The sequence below is a fragment of the Thalassophryne amazonica genome, chromosome 13 (genome assembly GCF_902500255.1).
Source record: "Thalassophryne amazonica chromosome 13, fThaAma1.1, whole genome shotgun sequence".
Taxonomy (NCBI): domain Eukaryota; kingdom Metazoa; phylum Chordata; class Actinopteri; order Batrachoidiformes; family Batrachoididae; genus Thalassophryne; species Thalassophryne amazonica.
The window spans coordinates 18,980,976-18,997,001 of NC_047115.1; the positions used below are offsets into that span (position 1 = coordinate 18,980,976).

The 16,026-nt window shown below is 42.5% G+C and overlaps 1 pseudogene; it reads right to left on the bottom strand.

Moving 5' to 3' along the window:
• LOC117523853 overlaps positions 1-16,026 on the bottom strand; it is a 50,431-nt pseudogene that overhangs the window by 11,826 nt on the left and 22,579 nt on the right.

The window sequence follows — 16,026 nt, forward strand, 5'->3', positions numbered from 1 at the left end:
GTTGAGTATATATATATATATATATATATATATATATATATATATATATATATATATATATATATATACGTATATATAGATAGAGAGAGAGAGAGAGAGAGAGAGATTTAGAATTTAAAACTTATATACAACACTTATAAGTGTGTTTTTTTTTTTGTTTGTTTTAACAGGCTGCATTTATGACTAATGGCCGTGCTGTTGCCTTTACCGTCACTACATCAAAATTATCAGTTATCACTTAAAACAAGTCATCATAACATGACATCACACTTGTGTAAACTTTGGAACCACTGTGTGCCTCAGTTCTTTATGTTACCAGATACTTACCATTCAAGCGTGCGGTGGGACATCTGTAAAAGCTACGTCACTGCTGTCAGAAACACAAGAGTACTTTGTTTTCAGCAGTCTCCATAGCTGTTTGTTAAAACCGGTCGCAGAAGTGCACAAAGTGATCCCAGTGCATCATTGGATGGTCACGAACAGCCTAAATCTAAATTGTTATGATAGTGCAGCAGATGAGAATATTTAGAGCGGAATCCTGCAAATGGTGATACAAGCATCAAATCTGGCACAAATTCTCCTTAGACATTACTCTTTTGATATAACCGATTAGCCACCTGAATTTTCAATAGGCAGCCAGGTAGGGGTCAGAAGAATTACACAGGGGTCAAAATTAAAATATGCTCTAATCATATTGAAAACTATATCACATTATTCGCTTGATCATAACGATTCCAAAAAGGTATAGTTTGGACTATCTGTGACTGAATGTTATGGAGTTATGGGGTAAAAACAGCAACAATGGTGACAAAGGTCAATTTCAGTTTGTACAGGGGTTAAAAGTTAAAGTTGCCCCAATTTTGGTAAAAAGTGATGCAAATGATTAGCTGAGTTAACAGGAATAGTTTGGACCATGTGTCATGCTTAGTTATCATGTTACGGGTTGACAAATGTGACATGTCATAGAATCCAATGGACGTTGAGCTTGTTTTACATTTGTTTGGCATTCAACACTGTCAAAACTATTCCATTTATTCATCCTATTAGCTCAACCAATAAATTGCTATTTGCTGGATTGTTTCACTTATCTGCTGCACTATGATTCTGGTGCAACATGTCCTTTAAATCACTTTTCTTTCCCATTGTGACGCTCACCCTGAACGTCAGCCAATCCTCCTCCCATGGTTAAATGCACTGAATTTCTGCCACCTGACTGGCTGATTAAACATTTGCTTTAACCACTAGTTGAATACATGCACCAAATTAAGTATAAGGTGAGTGTATACTTTCAATATTAATTGATAAAATAATACCAGTTCCCTCATCAACCATCATGCTATTTTGTGCAGATGACCACACATAAAAATCTGAACATTAACTCACAGAGATGAACTCTTGTTTGAGGCAGGCATCGTCCTTTACAACATCAAAGCAGGCAGCCTCCTGATCGGACAAGCAGATGAAGCAGTGGTGCACGTCAGGGTATTGGGTAGAAGAGCGGTTGCCCCAGATGATCACATTCTTCACATCAGTGGGAGGAATACCACAGCGCATTGCCACCTGCAGGACCAGACAAAAATATAAAGACACATTCCAGTTTCATGACCAACAAAAACAAAGAAGCTTGGCTGAAATGGTGGAGGCTGCAAAATGTCAAGGAAATGAGTACAAACCTGAGTGCAAGCTCTGTTGAGGTCCAGGCGGGTGAGGCAGGAGAAGTTTTCTTTGGGGATTGAGGGAGCAGACTTGGCTGCAATCAAGCAATTGGTGTTGGCAGGGTTTCCAACAACCAGAACCTGTAATTAAATGATGCCTACAGTGTTTGGACCATGACAATTTATGTAATTTTACCTCTACACCAACGAAGAGCTCAACAGGTCTGTGTAGACATGCAACTGACAAACATAACCCATTTCTCATATATATATATACATATATATATATACACACACATACAGTTGTATGCAAAAGTTTGGGCACCCCTGATAATTTTCATGATTTTCCTTTATAAATCATTGGTTGTCTGGATCAGAAATATCACTTAAATATATCATATAGCAGATGAACACACTGATATTTGAGAAGTGAAGTTAAGCTTCTAGTATTTACAGAAAGTGTGCAATAATTATTTAAACAAAATTAGGCAGGTGCATAAATTTGGGCACCGTTGTCATTTTATTCATTTGAATGCATTTAGCACTAATTATTGGAACACAAAATTGGTTTGGTAAGCTCATTGACCCTTGACATCCTTACACAGGTGAATCCAATCATGAGAAAGGTTATTTAACTTGCTTCTGACGGATTATTTGTTGCTGTGACGCCACTCTGAACTTCACACGGTTTTATATGCTTCTTTTATTTCTGTTTAGCACTCTTCTGGTTATTAATTGTATCTACTCTGAACGTTATTTAACAACAGTCCTGTTGTGAATCGCTAGCGGTTAGCATTCACTAGCGGTTAGCTTTCGCTAGCTAGGTCGACCACTCCCCTCTCCGTTGTTACTTTTATAGCTGTTTCTTTTCTACCCGTTTAATACTTCTGTTCGTTTTTCAGTTTAACTGCTGTGAATTTTAAGTAATTATTTTACTCCTGTGTAAAATCTTAGGAGCGGCTAGCATTTTCGCTAGCGGTTAGCTTGCGTTAGCTATTTCGGACCCCCGTCATCATTTTTTCATTTCATTTTTTACACTCCTGTTAGTTAACTGTTTAGTGTATTTTATAGCTGCTGCTTTTTTTACCTGTTTAATACTTATGTTAGTTTTTCAGTGTAACTGCTGTGAATTTTAATTCATTTATTTGCATCTGTGTGAGCCTTAGGAGTGGTTAGCTTATCCATTATTGGTTAGCTCGTGTTTGCTTGGCTACATTCTTGAATTTCTTAGTGCAAAAAGTACACTACTAATTCTACTTTACACCCTCCGTAAATCCTGCATGATGTTGGAAGATAGGGTGGCTCTCTTAGAGAGCCATGTCCGTAAGTTAGAGCAGCTTCTTAGCGCAGTGGAGTTGAATGTTACGGGCACTCCAGATGAGGTTAGTGTTGGGCTGGCTAGCGAGCCCATTAGCATCAGCTTAGAAACGCCGGCTGTGGAGGACGGCTTTCGGACTGTGGCTAGGCGGAGGAAGCCCCGTAGGGCTTGGTGTCCAGTTGTGGCACCCCGATCACATTCGCCAGTGCGAACTGTGAATCGGTTCTCCCCCTTGGATTTGCCAGATGTGAATTCTGAGCCCACAAGTGACTTCCACTCCTGTCTCCAGGCCGAAACACCAGACTTTAATAACAGGGGATTCTATCACCCACAAAGTCAGGTTACAGATGCCGGCTGACGTTAAATGTATTCCCGACATTGCATCTCATTTTAGGGTGCTGACACTGCAGAAGGGAAGACAGATGAAGGAACATGACATGAGATATAGTCACATAGTTATTCACGTTGGCACCAATGATATCAGGATGAAGAACTCAGAGGTCACAAAAATGGACACAGAGAGGACTTGTGACCTTGCCAGAAAGATGTGTCAGCATCGATTAATAGTCTCTGGTCCCCTCCCCTCCCGGGGTACTGATGAGGCGTTTAGTACGCTGACATCGTTAAATATGTGGCTGGCGCAGTTTTGCAGACAGCAGGGCTTTAGCTTTATTGATAACTGGCCTTCGTTCTGGGGCCCCCGTGGCTTGCTGATGCCGGATGGCCTCCACCCTACTGGGGAAGGCGCCGCCATCTTGTCTGTGAACATAGATAGAGCTCTACAGGGAGGGTAACATTAGGAATCTAAGGCCATGGAGCAGGTGATTAGAGACCCTGCAAGGCTTATGACAAATGTGGGTGTGGAATCCATTAGCTTAGCGGGGAATTTAGTGCAGAAAATCCACTATGGTGATAGTGCAGTTTATTTGCCAGGGAGGGAATTTCAACAAGTTGAGACTGTGGCCTGCATCTGTAGTCCTGTCCATAAAAATCATAGAGGGATATGTTTTCCAAACTTAATACTCATTACTATATTGGATGATGTTGAAATTGAGGATGGCCCAGTGGTTGTTCCAGCAATAGCAAAGATTTTGTGTCTGCTACCTACAACGCGCGTGCAATGTCTTAAACCTAAACCTACTTCTAGGCATCTTATATATGCTACTCTGGAACCACCCCTAAACCCAAACAGCTCAACTGTCAACCCCACTGAGGTCCGTAGACTGGATCTCATTAACATAATATCACTGTCCTCAAAATCATTGTTGATCAATGATCTAATTATTGATCATCACTTAGATATGATTGGGCTATGTGAAACCTGACTTAAACCTACAGCTGTCCTCCCCTTAAATCAGACCTGCCCACCAGCATATACATTTAGTCACGTCCCTGGTGATGCGAAGCAAGGCGGGGGTGTTGCTCTTATTTATAAATCTAGGTTTAGCTTATTAGCTGTTGGGGGTTACAAATATCACTCGTTTGAGCATCTGATTCTCCGCTCTGCTCAGGATATTACACATTGCCAAGGTCAGAAGAATAAAAATCAGTCGTATTACTTTGTCACTGTATATAGGCCTCCTGGCCAATATTCTGAATTCTTAGATGAATTTGGTGCATTCATCTCTAACTTGTCGACTACTGCAGATAACATTCTGATCATTGGTGACTTTAACATTCATATAAATAAGCCTTCTGATCCCCTCTGCAAATCATTTATGGAAATTGTGGATGCATTAGGATTTCGGCAATGCATTCGGGATTCGACGCACATTAGTGGAAATACCCTGGATCTGGTTCTCGCACGTGGTATTGCTGTCATGAATACTGACATCATGCCTCTTACATCAGTGGTGTCTGATCACTCACTTAAGTTTACAGTTTCGCTGCCGTGTTTAGTGGAACAACAACCTTATATATCATTACGGCGATGCATCAACTCCTCAACTAAGACTGAACTCGAAGCTAGACTGCCTGATGTCTTAGCTTCACATTTGACAAATATCCAGTCAGTAGACAGACTTGTGGATAGTTAAAACTCAGTGCTCAAAACTACCCTCGACATGATTGCACCACCTGTGTTAAAACCGCGCTCCCCCAAATCACAGTCACCTTGGTTCAATGATTATCTGCATGACCTCAAGCATAAACCAAGAGGTCTAGAACGGAAATGGCGCCGTTCAAAATTAGAAGTATTTCACCTTGCGTGGAGTGATGCTATCTTAGACTATAAGCATGCATTATTGGCTACAAAGCGGACTTACTACTCTGATTTGATCAACAAAAACAAGCATAACTCAAAGTTCTAGATCGACACGGTGGCAACACTTCTGCATGGACAACCACCTGTAGTTCGCTCTCCTTTTACAGCACAAGATTTCCTGGATTACTTTGAGAAGAAAATAGAAGACATCAGGTTAAACATATGCCTTATGCATGCCTTAATCTAGCCACTACACCCTGCTATTGATGTGGGCACCACTACTGAGGTATTACCTAGACTTACAGAATTTGACAGTATCTTACTAGGCATGCTGACAAAACTCGTAATGTCAACAAAAAGCACAACCTGTTTATTTGATCCTATACCAAAACAACTGTTTAAGGACCTGTGGCCCACTCTTGGGCCGACTGTGCTGGAAATTATTAATCTTTCTTTAACTTCTGGATCTGTTCCTAAATACGAGGTCTGTTAGAAAAGTATCCGACCTTTTTATTTTTTTCAAAAACCATATGGATTTGAATCACGTGTGATTGCATCAGCCAAGCTTGAACCTTCGTGCGCATGCGTGAGTTTTTTCATGCCTGTCGGTTGCATCATTCGCCGGTGAGCAGGCTTTGTGTGAGCAGTGGTCCACCCCTCTCGTCGGATTTTTATTGCAAATAAAATGTCTGAACGATTTGGAGCTTTGCTGCATCAAATTTTTCCAGAAACTGTGAGAGACCTCCAGGTGGACACCATTCAGAAAATTCAGATGGTTTTCAGGGACGATTTTATGGGGATTACACAGATTAAGGAGTGCTCCAGCCGGTTTAAAGACTGCCCACAGCGTCTGAGAGCCCGGCGCACTCCGAGCGCCGATCGACAGGCTGAAACAACCAGATCATTTCCAACGTGAAGGCTTTGTTGATCCGGGACGTCGTCTGACTTACACAACAATGGCAGAAGACGTGGACATCAGTACTTTTTTGGCACATTCCACTGTGATGAAGCCTCACAGGACATGTTGGGGCATGTCCAGCTCATGCACAATTTCTCGGATAGTTACACGACTGAAAAGCCATCTGAAAGCCGTCCTGTGAGACCAACACGGAGGTGGTTTTGTGCCGCGCCATGAGCGGCACAGTGGCACATCCCTCCGCTCCTCTTTCCATGAAAAAACTCCTGTAACAGTGGAATGTGCCGAAAAAGTGCTGATGTCCATGTCTTCTGCCATTGTTGTGTAAGTCAGACGATGTCCCGGATCAACAAAGCCTTCACGTTGGAAATGATCTGGTTGTTTCAGCCTGTCGATCGGCGCTCGGAGTGTGCCGCGCTCTCAAACGCTGTGGGCGATCTTTAAACCGGCTGGATCACTCCTTAATCTGTGTAATCCCCATAAAATCGTCCCTGAAAGCCATCTGAATTTTCCGAATGGTGTCCACCTGGAGGTCTCTCACAGTTTCTGGAAAAACTTGATGCAGCAAAGCTCCAAATCGTTCAGACATTTTATTCGCAATAAAAATCCGACGAGAGGGGTGGACCACTGCTCACACAAAGCCTGCTCACAGGCGAATGACACAACCGACAGGCGTGAAAAAACTCACGCATGCACACAAAGGTTCAAGCTTGGCTGATGCAATCACACGTGATTCAAATCCATATGGTTTTTGAAAAAATAAAAAGGTCAGATACTTTTCTAACAGACCTCGTATTTCAAATCTGCAGTGATTAAACCATTACTTAAGAAACCTAATCTTGACCCTAGTGTATTGATAAACTATCGGCTGATATCAAATCTATCATTTTTCTCTAAAATTCTGGAAAAAGTGGTGTCACGGTGTTAAAGATTTTGTATATATGTTATCACTGTTAAACGTTTGTACATTTGTCTTCTTTCTCATGAGAACGGTGTTGTGCTGTTTTGCACTTCACCCTGAGAATGTATGTGTTATTCAACCTTGTTTAGCTTTGTCTTCTTTCTCATGAGAACGGTGTTGTGCTGTTTTGCACTTCACCCTGAGAACGTACGTGTTATTCAACCTTGTTTTAGCTTTGTCTTCTTTCTCATGAGAACGGAGATGTGCTGTTTTGCACCTGTCTTAATGCAATCCTGAGAATTCAATTTTGTTTTAGCACTCTGGGGTCAATCTGAGCTGGGAATGAAGGACTGGATGTACTTATTGTTATAACATAACTTTGTTTTCGCAGCCTCTAACGACTGGGAGCAAGAGAACGTTTTGACTATTGTGATGTGGTGTTTAGTGTGAAGGAGTGTGGAAGACAGGACACTTCAGGCAGATGCAGAACAGCTGATACCTGCAACAGACGAACGAGATGTGCTGACCTGAAGTGTTCTTCCTTACAGCTGCACTTGACGTATGCGTTTATGTTATGGGAAGAAACTTGTCTTGCGTCATTACCCCCACCCTTAGGACAAGTTTCTTGTTTATGTGATGAGGGCGTCTCTTAATAAAAAGAGCGGAAAAGCAGGCCAGACTTTAGTGTAGCCTTGGTGTACAGCCTGGCCGCACTCCGCGCGTAATATTTGATTTTCTGTCTCACTGGTGTTTCTTGACTCTGTTTGTCTTGTTAAAGGTTTTAAAAATGTTTGGAGGAGAAAATACCCAACATTGACTGGGGGCTCGTCCGGGATCTCAACAACACCGGAGGTGTCCGGCGGAGGTCGTCAAGTCCAGACGTAAATCCTTGGCCAAGGTCTGATCGATCGATTGATCGTGTCTGCAATTGTCGACCACCGTTGGCATCGTCTGGTTGACGAGATTTTCCCGGAGAAGACAGACAGGAAGTCGAGTCAGTGAGTAAAATTTCTTTGTAAACAGTACTGAGTGAGTGGTGATCAGATCACATAAAACAGTTAAATTCCGCAAGCGATGATACAGAATCGCCTGTTAATGCAAAGCAGTTAAACTCTGTAAGGAGGGTGCGGACTCCTCTGTTTTAATACGCGTACCGGTAGGGGATAAAAGTGATCACATAAAACAGTTAAACTCCGTAAGCGATGATACAGAATCGTCTGTTAATGAAACACAGTTAAACTCTGTAAGGAGGGCGGACTCCTCTACGGTTGCGAGGGACGCAAGTAGTTAAATTCCGGAAGGAGGATACGGACTCCTCTGTTTTAATACGTAAAGGAAATCCCGGGTAGAAATACGTGCACTGTAAAAAAGTAGTTAAATTTGGCAGGGACGGCGGAGTCCCCTAAGGCAGGACATTAGTTAAATTTCACGGGAGGGCGAGCTCCCCTGACATAAGAATACGCGTACGATTATTAGGAGTGTTTCTATGTGTAAATAGTGTTTTGCGCAAGTGTAAATAACTGTGTGAAAGTGTAATACTTTGGACAACGTTAGTGACAACCGTGCGTGTGGAAGCAGAGGCAAGTGATTCCGCTTCCTACGGGGAGGTGAAAGGAATCAACCACACGACGGCAAATTAATTGTCACGTCCAAAGAAAGTGTGAAAACTTCAGATTTAGAACACCCTAGGTGTGCCCCCGTCTGAAGTCCAAATTATAACAAGGGATAATAAAAATGGGGGGTAAGACGTCTAAAAATAAGGAAAATTTATCAACTGACGACTGGAAAGTTATGGAGGCAAAAAATCCAAAAGCAACAAAGAAATTGGAGACCTGGATAAATAAACATGACTTTGACGGACAACTGAACCTGATCAGTATACAGAAGCTAAAGAAGGAGTTAGAACGGGAACATAAAGGTGATGAGAAAAAGATGCAGAAAGTAGGGGCAGATTTAGTGGCATTTTGGGAGGAAGAAGCAGAGAACAGACAGAAAGGAGCAGAGAAGCGACGATTAGAGAAAGCAAGGAAAAAGAAAGCTGTAGGTAAGGCAGAAGAAGATGTGATAATTCAGCACAGAGAGCCAGAACAGCCTCAACAATCACCGCCGGCTGGATCGTCGGTGACAAAGAGACCTTTATCTCCTCTACCAGAGGATGACGATGTACCGCCACCACAGTATGATTTGGCGGTAAAACCTAAGGTAAAAAGAGAAAAACCAGAAAAACCACAAACACGCAGTCAAGCGAAAGTGCCTACAGCCCCTCCCATGGTGGAACATAGTGATCAGGGAGGTGCCTATCCTATGATAGAAGTACCAAATCCTCGTGCAGGAACAGCAGGACAGCTACCAACCATGCTCGTTTATCGGACATGGAATGCTGATGATATCAAAGCAGCAGTCGACATGATACCATCGCCACATGTCGATATTGAGGGATTTATGCAGGATATAGAAAACATTAGAACATCTTACCACCTTAATGGACCTGAAGTCCAACAGGTGTGGATGAAAGCATGTGGCCCTAAATGGAGTCAGGTACGCGGAGACTGGAATCCTGCAGATCAACAAGGCGTGCCACTGACACATGATGATCTAGTCTTGAAAACAAGAGTGGAAGCTATGATTACACGTGCAAAAGGAGTGTTAGGACCAAAGATAAATTATACTGAAATTACCAGGACAACTCAGAAAGAAGGAGAGCCATGGACAGAGTTTAGGTGCAGATTTGAGAATGTGTTTAGGGTCCATAGTGGCATATTGCCAGAAACACCTGTGTATGAACAACAATTGAAAAACGCTCTGATCCAACATTCCAATAAGGATATAAAAGCTTGGATACAGAAACATTGGATTGGATTGCCTACAGGCACATTGGAAGACACACATACACACTGCTGTCATGCAGAAGAAGTCTTAAAGCAGAAAAAGACAAGAAACAGCGACAAAGGAGTGTATGTAGCACATGGAGATGACGAAATATATTACCAGCAGGGTAACTTAAGACAGCAGAAGCAGTGCAAACGCCCCAAAAAGCCATGGCAAAATAGACAAGGTGGACAGCCACAACGTCAAGGACCATGGCAACCACAACAGCAGCCCAGACAGGGAGGGCCACCACGTGGTCCCCTGATTTGTTGGAACTGTGGAAGAGAGGGACATATGTATAGAAATTGTCCGAATCCACCTACTGAGGGAGCAGCAGGAGGAATTCCACAACGGAATAATCCTCCTCAGCCACAGTATCCACAATGACTAGAATCCATAATCCATGATTCCACATCATATAGGCAGTCTGATTGCGATATGGATCTGTGTGCCTTGCTGGGAAATCCGGTACCAAAACCAGAAGTGGCTTTGTTGGTAAATGGACGACCAGTGACATTCCTTTGTGATACAGGAGCATGTAGAACCACATGTAATGACAACATACCTGTCCATCAATTAAGCAACGAACTCTTTAGGGTTCGCTCTGCGAATGGACAAACATCAGACGTCCCTATCACCAAACCCATAACGTTGACAGATCCATTTGGCCTGACGTGTACTATGTCAGTGTTAAGCATGCCACAATGTCCAGTTAACCTCCTAGGACGAGACGGATTGACTGCATTGGGCTTGTCCATAATTGTGGAACAAGGGAAATTAGTTGTTGAACGCACAGGAGGCGTTAACATGGTAAGAGAAGAAAGCGCTGACCCCACATTCCACTATTACTATACATTTGACATCTCAGAAGAAGATGCTGCAGGATGGGGTAAAGATGTCGTCTTGCAAGCGACAGCCCTACTAAAAAATCCTGAACAACAGATGTCACCACCTGACCTGCATGTCACAATGTGGCATAAAGATCCTCCAGGTCCGGATGGTGACTATGAAACTAAATTGAAAAATGTTTCACCTGTGAAACTGACAATGACCGATTTGATTCATGATGGCAACTCAATAGCCGTCATAACAGTAACAGGCGCCACTGAAGATGTATCAAAATTGAAATTCACAGGTATGCCATTACATATGTCACTTTGTAAGCCATATTTGACAGAATGGCAAGAATTGGGACTGACAGTCATAACAGCTTTGTCAGCCTCTGATTGGAGTAGAGTTGGCCCACGAACGGAGTTCAGTCCATCAACCAAGTTGTATAAAGTGCTAGTTAATGTCTCATTGGTGCTGACAGCTGGAACACACATTGATGCGTCCACTTCACAATCCTGAGTGTTTCAGTTGAGTCCTGAAGAGGATGCTCTTCTCTCTTCAGTACCGTCAGGATTGTGGACAACAGGTCCTTCAGACGTAGGACTGATTAAAAATGCACAACCTGTAGTTATAAGGCCAAAAACAGAATACAGACCATGTGTAAGACAGTATCCATTGAAACCTGATGCAATTGAAGGAATCAGGCCAGTAATAGAGGATTTATTAACAGCAGGAGTAATAGTGCCATGTCCAGATTCACCATGTAACACACCCATATTTCCTGTGAAAAAGGCTCCGCCCTCAGTGGGGTGGAGAATGATTCAAGATCTGCAGGCAGTAAATGCTGCTGTGATTAAAAGAGCACCATGTGTCCCAGATCCACACACCTTGTTAAATTCGCTGAGACCAAATTCTAATAGTTTCTCAGTAATTGACATAAGTAATGCATTTTTCTCTGTGCCAGTACACCCAGATAGTCAATTCTGGTTTGCTTTTACCTTTAAAGGACAACGATATACATTCACCAGATTACCGCAGGGTTACGCAGAGAGTCCAACTATTTATTCTCAAGTCATGTCAGCATGTTTAGCCAATTTCGTTCCACCGGCAGATAGCCAACTATTAGTGTATGTTGATGACATTTTGATTGCCTCTGACACACGAGAAAACTGCATAACTGACACAGTAGCATTATTATGTTTCTTATTTGACAATGGCCACAGAGTGAGTAGAAACAAAGTTCAGTTGTGTAGGGATAAAGTAAAATATTTAGGACATGAGTTATCAGCCACAGGGCGCACGATCCTGTCTGACAGGAAGGAAGCAATTTTGCACGCTCCAAAACCACAAACCAAAAAGCAGATGATGTCATTTCTTGGATTGACAAATTACTGCAGGGCATGGATTCCTTGCTATGCAGAGTTGACTAGTCCACTTTCTGATTTGATGTACAAAGATGATATTTCAATGTCAACCGTGTTGGAATGGAACAAAGATGCTGAGGAAGCCTTTGTAAAAGTAAAACAAACATTAGTGTCATCCACAGTTTTGGCACTACCAGATTATAGTAAACCATTTACTCAAACAGTTGATTGTAAGAATAAGTTCATGACTAGTGTTTTGGTTCAAGTGTATGGCTCAAAATTGAGGCCAGTTGCCTACTACTCATCTAAATTGGATGCAGTAGCAAGTGCTTTACCACCATGCGTACAGGCTGTTGTTGCAGCCTCTATGGCTGTTCAAAGTAGCAGTAATGTTGTTCTATTCCATCAGTTGACATTGAAAGTTCCACATGCAGTCTCTGCACTTTTGTTGCAGACAAACATGAGCCTTTTGTCCCCAGCAAGACATCTTTCGTGCATGTCCTTGCTATTATCACAGCCACACCTTACGATAGAGCGCTGTACAACATTGAATCCCTCCACATTGATACCTTTACCTGAGGATGGTGAGCCGCACAATTGTCTTGATGTAGCAACAGTTTGTACAAAAGCACGCCCAGACCTCCGGGACACACCCATCCCAAACAGTACAATCGTGTATGTGGATGGTTCTTCCACCAAAAATGCTTATGGACAAACACAATCTGGATATGCTGTCGTCACAAATTCAGAAGTATTAGATTCTGCTTCATTGCCATCGTCATTTTCAGCACAAGCAGCTGAATTAGTTGCTTTAACTGCAGCTTGCTATCTGTTTCAAGGTACGGCCGTATCAATTTATACAGACAGCCAGTACGCTTTCAGCACAGTGCATGTGTTTGCAAAACTGTGGGAGGAGCGTGGAATGGTGACATCATCTGGAAAGCCAGTGACTCATGCCACTCTCCTAACTGCCCTACTGCAAGCTGTGAAGTTGCCTCAACAAATTGCTATATGCAAATGTGCGGCTCACACTAAAGGCTCTGACAGTGTTTCAAAAGGAAATGATTTTGCTGACAGAGTAGCAAAAGAGGCAGCAGCAGCTTCTTCTATTTTTGTTATACAGGAAACAACTCCAGATTTGTATATAGGTCGTACACTGCTTGCTGATATGCAACAGCAGGCAACAGACAGAGAAAAACAAATGTGGATAGCTAAAGGCGCTACGTATGCAAATGACTTGTACGTATGACCACAAAAGAAACCCATATTGCCAAAAAATATGTTTAAATGGGCAGCTATTATGAGCCATGGCGTGACGCATGTCTCATCAGGGGGTATGATATCGCAATTGCAATCTATTTTTTGTCTTTATGGGTTCGATGCATATGCAAAACAGCATTGTAGAGCATGCATGATATGTGCAAAACACAACTCACAAGGCAATTTGAGACCCCAAAGAGGTAAATTTCCAACACCACAATATCCCTTTCAAGTGATTCATAAAGCATTATGCAAAGACATCATCCCACGATTTGGAATACCAGAAACAGTCTATTCAGATAACGGAGCGCATTTTGTTAATGCAATAGTGCAATATGTAGGAGAAGCACTACAGGTTAATCTCAAAAATCATTGTGCTTATCATCCACAAAGCGCCGGATTAGTGGAAAGGATGAATGGAACAGTAAAAAACAGACTTAGAAAGACAATGGAGGAAACAGGCAGACCATGGACACATTGTGTAGATTTGGTAAAAATGTATATAAACATAACTAGTACCATGGGGTTGACACCGTATGAAACATTGTTTGGCAGAAAATATCGATTGCCATATTATGGACAAATTTGGGATGTACCTGAGGAAGCCAATTTGGCGGATTACATGAGAAAATGTTAGGACAACGAGGGAGAGTTCCAAACACTGATGATCCCATTTCTCCACAGGAGGACCCTAAAGTGGTACCTGGAGACTGGGTGTTGATAAGAAGCATCAAGAGAAAACACTGGCATTCACCTAAATGGGAAGGGCCCTATCAAGTACTACTCACAACACCCACAGCTTTGAAAATTGGGGAAAGAAGTACATGGATTCATTTAACTCACTGTAAGAAAGTCATTTCTGCAGACACAGACAAACAGTAAGAACAGTAGGACAAGACTAGTAATAGTGTGTGAGCTTGGTGTTAAGATCCAGGTTAGACACGAAAGCTAGCAGAAGACATTAAGAAGCCACTGTTCTGAACATAGGTGTGCTGTAGTGTGCAGAAATGGCGAAAGAAAAAGATAAAAAGAAAGGGGGTTTCTGGACCCCACGGACAGTCCTTGTTATGCTACTTTTCTTTTTTGAATTGGTATTATTATTAAAAGCCATGAGCACGGGACATGATAATAAGGATCACATCCACAGATTGCAGAGACCAAAAAGAAGTAACAAAGACCCCAGTCCGATAATCAATGCCACAGTACATAGCTGTGATGGGAATAATGCATACCGATTTGGTGTACAGGCCTGCATTCCTAGAAATACTTCTGTGATCATCTCTGTACCATATAGTGCTCTTATCCATGGAATGCCGGATGGTGACAGAGGGACTAATTACGGAAATAGTTTCTCATGGTATATGACCAACGATCAACAAGATAGGAGATGGGAAACGTTGGTAGCCGATGAATGGAGTAGATGGACACCAAGATGGGCACAAACCGAGTGGGCTAAGTACCAGAGTCAAAGTCTCAAAATGTATCAAACAGATGATAAGCTGTCTATAGTGGTGAATACCACAGAAAAAGGAACCATATTCCCACCTGATATAGAGGGAGACTGTTGGTTGTTCCTCCTTTGGGTATACAAACAAGGAAAAGATCCGTATTTCCATTTCTTCCTCTGTGAAACAGATAGAGTACAGCAACCAATATTGACCGACTTAAGTACGTCAAAGGGGGTGTCCATACAAGCAAAGGGGGTGCCCATACAAGCAAAGGGGGTGTCTGTACAAGGCACAAAAGACGTGAAGGCAGATGACTGGTTCCTAGTAACTACAGGAATTAGTGGACAAAATAACAATTGGCTTTTAATGGCAGAACAAGCAGGACTAGCAGCAAAGAAGGACTGTGTTGTGTGTATGGGACCCAGACCTATATTACAGGTAATACCGGCAGCATTACCCAAAGACTGTCTACTGACTGCTATGACACAGACATACATTGCGGCAAACAACAAATGTTCTAAGTGGGACAAGATCTATCCAGTGACCAAATTGACTAAGATTAAACCTTTATTCTCAAGCAAAGTTGGGCATGCTAACCATACATGTGTACACTTGACAGGGACAAGTAAGACTTTGGGTAGCTTAAACCACACCGCCTGGTGTAAGAATGTGGTCCATAGTACTCCCACATTCAAACCTGTCGGGAGGAGTGACGTATGGTGGTGGTGTGGGGATAACAGAATCTTTGACAGACTGCCACGAAATGTGTCAGGTTATTGTGCATTAATATCATTATTGTTACCAGTTGAAGCCATACCCATGACCCCTGAAGACGTTACGACATATGCAGCCTCTCTTATTCCTGAAGATTGGCAGAAAGACGTAGCCAGACAGAGTGAAAAGAGATTGGAAAGGAGTGGGAAATCCAACATATATTGACGCAATAGGAGTCCCCAGGGGAGTGCCTGACGAGTATAAACTGGTTAATCAAATAGCAGCTGGATTCGAATCTTCCATCTGTTGGTGGTGCTCCATTAATAAAAACGTGGACAGAATAAACTACATCCACTACAATGTACAGAAATTAGGAAATTGGACTGAGGAAGGATTTAAGGCTGTCCATTCACAGTTAGAAGCCACGTCCCTTATGGCCTTCCAGAATCGCATTGCTCTGGATATGTTGTTGGCAGAGAAAGGAGGTGTTTGTGCCATGTTCGGAGAACAATGCTGCACATTCATTCCCAACAACACAGCTGCAGACG